At 44.7% G+C, this 6,000-nt stretch overlaps 1 protein-coding gene across 8 annotated transcripts in view; it reads right to left on the bottom strand.

Annotated features, from left to right (window-relative positions):
* Positions 1 to 482: 482 nt before the first annotated feature.
* saxo4 (stabilizer of axonemal microtubules 4) overlaps positions 483 to 6,000 on the bottom strand; it is a 331,023-nt gene continuing 325,505 nt past the window's right edge. For all 8 annotated transcript variants that reach the window (XM_069898947.1, XM_069898922.1, XM_069898913.1 and 5 more), the window contains one exon: positions 483 to 532. The gene's annotated coding sequence lies outside the window, so the exon portion shown is untranslated. The remainder of the gene's footprint in view (positions 533 to 6,000) is intronic.

The raw sequence follows: 6,000 nt of genomic DNA, 5'->3' as shown, positions 1-6,000 counted from the left end.
TTCATCATATTTAAATCAATCACATACAACCTTTCTCTGAGTTTTGTATTTTCAATTTTCACATGACCTGAAAGATAATAGAAAGAGGACGACACTGCTAAACTCCAATAATTGCTTTGATTGTATTGATGATAGTCATGGCCTGAAACACAAATTCTGTTTCTTTTCCCACATTCTAATTTGTTGACTGTTTGGCCATTATTTTTTAATTTTAAATTTTGACTTACTGCAGTGATTAATTTGCTTTTGGACTAATCATTGGTCATTTCCTTTATAAATGCATCTCCTCCATCTTTTGTCTGGGATCCATACCCTACATTGTTAGTCAGTATGCAGCATTAAGCATTTGTGTGAACAGAAAATCCATCATATGGATCATAAATGTAAAATGGCTCACTAATTCCTGTCAGGGAAGAGAACTTAACATTCATTCTGGTCTCCATTCTACCTTCGTCTCTGCTTTTAGTATCCTTTGAAGTTACCTGGCGAGTTCTTCTTCCCAGTCTGTTTCACCTCGGTGGGATGAGCAACCCTGCACCAGAGAATAAAGATCAAGAGCAATGAGATTTTAAAAGTAAGCGAGTGCCTTGAGTATTATCATATGACCTGCTGGACCTGTAGGTTGTGAGATGAACAGGATTATTGACAATAAGTGTTACTTTGGAAATGTATGTATCAAGCTAATTACACTCTTAGATTGTAATTTTACTTCTCTAATAGCATTTCTGGTGATGCCTATTTTGAATGGCCTAATCATCCAAATTATGAGCAACAGCTTGATACTATCGGCCAGGATGGATCCGTCCATCCACCCAATTCCAGTTTGAGAGGCCAAAATTAGTTCAGGGTCTGGCCAGGGAATAAGATTATTGTCACAATTATCTTTTTTTCCTGGCCAGACCTTCTTGCTTCCTCTCCAGTTCAGTGGCATTCAGATGGCTATTGAGGCCAAAGTGGAATCTGCGAGCATTGCCATTAGTGGGAATCCTTGAGAGCAATCATCAATCATTTTCATTATCCCTCTAGTCATTTCTTTCCATGATGCCTGCCCATTGGTCTGCTCATTGGAGCAAAATTAGGGGATGTTGGTCTGTGAAGGAGACCCACATTCCAAAAATTGATTAGATCTGTTCGGTGCTTCGAGATGCCTGCTGCAAGAAGTTCTTAGGAGATCAGAAATCTCAGCTAGCCAATAAACCATGAGCAATAAGCAGGTATGAGTTCTTGGTCTTCAAGTACTCTTTTCAATCTTATATAATAATAATAATAAAAAACTCTTCAAATCACATTCAGCCAAACAGCAAGCTGAACCCTTAGATCATATTTTGTGATGGACAGAATATAGTTACAAAAGTCTTAATAATTTATAGCATTCGCTGTCACTTAGTGTAGATTTGCTCAGTGACCTTGTGTTAAATGTAATCCTTGACAGTCTTTGTTAACAAAAGGACGCTGATAATGAGATGCAGAACATGCTACTTGTCACTCCTGACGCCAACAAATGCTGACGGGGTTCAGTGGAAGTACGCTACTTGTTCCAGATGTGGTGCTAGCTGACAATGTTTGTGTTACCTGTGCATACATGACTAGCAAATCCCTTTTACTTGGTTCCTTTGGAACATTATGATTCCAATCATGAAAAAGAAATCAATTCCACAACAATATACAGAGCCATAAATTATAAATGCCTTGGATTCTTTCATGACTGAAGGAGGTGCAGATTAATTTAAAATAAAATTAATATTTATTCTGTGTACGTTTCTGCCTATTATTCATGGTACACGTCTGTCATCAGGAGAAACTGGCATTCATCACTTCCTCTACAGTTTTCAGTTGAACTATAAACAGCAGAAGAATGAAATAGGCGAGGGATTAGAAGAGGGCTACATGCTTACTGTTGAATCAGCAAGGACATTTTATACATGTGCAAAAATGTAAAATTAATCAGAAAATGCTGGAAATATTCAGCAGGTCAGGCAGTATCTGTAAGGAGAGAAACAATGCTAATGTTTCAGGTTGTGACCTTTAGTCAGTCTGGCAAAAATCTAGTAAATGTTATGACAGAGAGAAGGGGTTACAGAGGAAAGAACCAAAAGGAAAGTCTGGGATGAGGTGAAAGGCAGGGGAGATTTTTCTAGTCTTGTGCTTGCCATTGATGGATAATTCGAATCCGCACACCCTCCTTGATTATGCTTCCTCTCACTCTACTTCCTGTAAGGATTTCATATTTCCATCTTAAACACCTGTTTAGCTGTTGCCAGTATGATGACTGGTCATTGCCCTGAGACATTGTCACTGTTTTGCTCTCTCCTTTGATGCTGCTTAACCTTGCTGGCAATTTCCAACATTTTCTCTGTAATTTTCAAATTTACAGTACCCTTCGTACACATGTGAATTACGTTCTCTTGCCTTCCCACTGTTCCCACATCCCCACACCCCATATCCCCTACTAGCATGTACACTCGGGCAATGCTAGAAAGAATATGCATCATTTTCAAAACAGAAGTTGCCTGTGGATGTGCGTCTGCATCATCAAATCATAAACAAAAAATATTGCTGATGCTTGAGCTTTCAGGCAATTTACGTGTGACTGCATCTCAGACTGAAATTAGGGCCAGATGAAATTTTACCCTGTAATTACCTTTCAATGTTATTAAGAGAACAATGCATGGAGAATAAATTTATCATCAATGTTATAAAAATAAGTAATATTTAGTTGAACTTATTACCCACCTGTTTCTCGTGATTTTGTGCTATTGATTACCAAATTTAAAATCAATAGCCAATTGAAACTACAACATTGTTTGAACAAAAGAATTAGAGTATGTTTCATCAAGTATTATGGATGTGAGGCTTTTGAAATACACAGGTAATGTATAGCAGTAGTTCTCAAGCTATGGTCAATGGACAACTGGTGGTCAGTGAACTTCTTATAGGTGATCCGCGGCAATACGGTGAGGATAAATATTGCTGATATAACAAATAAGAAAGATGTAATACAATTTGTACATTTAATAACAAAAATAACAGAAATTCTCCCACCAAACCACCCCAAATCCAGTTGATGGACTGGGAAGGGATGGACCTTCCAGACACCCTCCACCCACACTTCTGGCCAGCAGTACCTTTGGCTTGGCTTTGCGGACGAAGATTTATGGAGGGGTAATGTCCACGTCAGCTGCAGGCACGTTTGTGGCTGACAAGTCCGATGTGGGACAGGCAGACACGGTTGCAGCGGTTGCAAGGGAAAATTGGTGGGTTGGGGTTGGGTGTTGGGTTTTTCCTCCTTTGTCTTTTGACAGTGAGGTGGGCTCTGCGGTCTTCTTCAAAGGAGGTTGCTGCCCGCTGAACTGTGAGGCGCCAAGATGCACGGTTTGAGGCGATATCAGCCCACTGGCGATGGTCAATGTGGCAGGCACCAAGAGCTTTCTTTAGGCAGTCCTTGTACCTCTTCTTTGGTGCACCTCTGTCACGGTGGCCAGTGGAGAGCTCGCCATATAACATGATCTTGGGAAGGCGATGGTCCTCCATTCTGGAGACATGACCCACCCAGCGCAGTTGGATCTTCAGCAGCGTGGATTCGATGCTGTCAGCCTCTGCCATCTCGAGTACTTCGATGCTGGAGATGAAGTCGCTCCAATGAATGTTGAGGATGGGCAGAGACAATGCTGGTGGAAGCGTTCTAGAAGCCGTAGGTGATGCCGGTAAAAGACCCATGATTCGCATCCGAACAGGAGTGAGGGTATGACAACGGTACTGTATACGTTAATCTTTGTGAGGTTTTTCAGTTGGTTGTTTTTCCAGACTCTTTTGTGTAGTCTTCCAAAGGCGCTATTTGCCTTGGCGAGTCTGTTGTCTATCTCGTTGTTGATCCTTGCATCCGATGAAATGGTGAAGCCGAGATAGGTAAACTGGTTGACCGATTTGAGTTTTGTGTGCCCGATGGAGATGTGGGGGGGGGTGGGGGCTGGTAGTCATGGTGGGGAGCTGGCTGATGGAGGACCTCAGTTTTCTTCAGGCTGACTTCCAGGCCAAACATTTTGGCAGTTTCCGCAAAACAGGACGTCAAGTGCTGAAGAGCTGGCTCTGAATGGGCAACTAAAGCGGCATCGTCTGCAAAGAGTAGTTCACGGACAAGTTGCTCTTGTGTCTTGGTGTGAGCTTGCAGGAGCCTGATTGAAGAGACTGCCATCCGTGCGGTACTGGATGTAAACAGCGTCTTCATTATTGAGGTCTTTCATGGCTTGTTTCAGCATCATGCTGAAGAAGATTGAAAAGAGGGTTGGTGCGAGAACGCAGCCTTGCTTCACGCCATTGTTAATGGAGAAGGGTTCAGAGAGATCATTGCTGTATCTGACCCGACCTTGTTGGTTTTCGTGCAGTTGGATAACCATGTTGAGGAACTTTGGGGGGCATCCGAGGCGCTCTAGTATTTGCCAAAGCCCTTTCCTACTCACGGTGTCGAAGGCATTGGTGAGGTCAACAAGGGTGATGTAGAGTCCTTTGTTTTGTTCTCTGCACTTTTCTTGGAGCTATCTGAGGGCGAAGACCATGTCAGTAGTTCCTCTGTTTGCGCGAAAGCCGCACTGTGATTCTGGGAGAACATTTTCAGCGACATTAGGTATTATTGTATTTAGGAGAATCCTAGCGAAGATTTTGCTTGCAATGGAGAGCAGCGTGATTCCCCTGTAGTTTGAGCAGTCTGATTTCTCGCCTTTGTTTTTGTACAGGGTGATGATGATGGCATCACGAAGGTCCTGAGGCAGCTTTCCTTGGTCCAAGCAGAGCTTGAAAAACTCATGCAGTTTGGCATGCAGAGTTTTGCCGCCAGCCTTTCAGACCTCTGGGGGATTCCATCCATACCTGCTGCTTTGCTACTTTTCAGTTGTTCAATTGCCTTATATGTCTCTTCCCGGATGAGGACCTCATCCAGCTCTAGCCTTAAGGGCTGCTGAGGGAGCTGGAGCAGGGCGGATTCTTGGACTGAGCGGTTGGCACTGAAAAGAGATTGGAATTGTTCTGACCATCGGTTGAGGATGGAGATCTTGTCGCTGAGGAGGACTTTGCCGTCTGAGCTGCGCAGCGGGCTTTGGACTTGGGGTGAGGGGCCGTACACAGCCTTTAGAGCCTCGTAAAAACCCCTGAAGTCGCCAATGTCCGTTCTGAGCTGGGTTCATTTGGCGAGGCTAGTCCACCACTCATTTTGGATCTCCCGGAGTTTGCGCTGAAGATGGCTGCATGCGCGACGGAAGGTTCATTTCTTCTCTGGCCAGGACAGCTTTGCAAGGTGAGCCTGGTGGGCAGCTCCCTTCTTTGCCAGCAGCTCCTGGATTTCCTGGTTGTTTTCGTCGAACCAGTCCTTGTTTTTCCTGGAGGAGAAGCCCAGTACCTCTTCAGTGGATTGCAGTATGGCAGTCTTCAGCTGATCCCAGAGGGTTTCAGGGGACGAGTCCGTGAGGTGGATTGCACCCTCGAGCTTTGCTTTGAGGTTTGCCGGGAAGTTTCCTCTCACTTCGTCTGACTGCAAGTTTCCAACATTGAACCTCTTTCTGGGGGCTTTACTGCTCCTGGACTTTGGCTTGAAGTGAAGGTTAAGCTTGCAGCGAACCAGCCGGTGGTCAGTGTGGCATTCCGCGCTAGGCATGACCCTGGTGTGGAGCACATCTCGTTTGTCTCTTTCTTGCACCAGGATGTAGTCCAGGAGGTGCCAGTGTTTGGATCGGGGATGCATCCAGGTAGTCTTCAGGCTATCCCTCTGCTGAAAAAGGGTGTTTGTAATGACAAGCCGCTGTTCTGCGCAGAGCTCCAACAGGAGGCGCCCGTTGTCGTTGCACTTGCCGACACCATGCTTGCCCAGGATTCCTGGCCAGGTTTCTGAGTCTTTGCCGACGCGAGCGTTGAAGTCGCCAAGGATGACAACCTTGTCGGCTGTAGGGGTGCATTGAATGAGGTTGCGCAGATCAATGTAGAACTTGTCCTTTTCTGCTGGTTCCGCCTGGA

This window comes from Narcine bancroftii, chromosome 1 (assembly GCF_036971445.1).
Source record: "Narcine bancroftii isolate sNarBan1 chromosome 1, sNarBan1.hap1, whole genome shotgun sequence".
Classification (NCBI taxonomy): domain Eukaryota; kingdom Metazoa; phylum Chordata; class Chondrichthyes; order Torpediniformes; family Narcinidae; genus Narcine; species Narcine bancroftii.
Note: the sequence above shows the minus strand (reverse complement) of the source record. Positions and strands in the feature narration are given on the sequence as shown.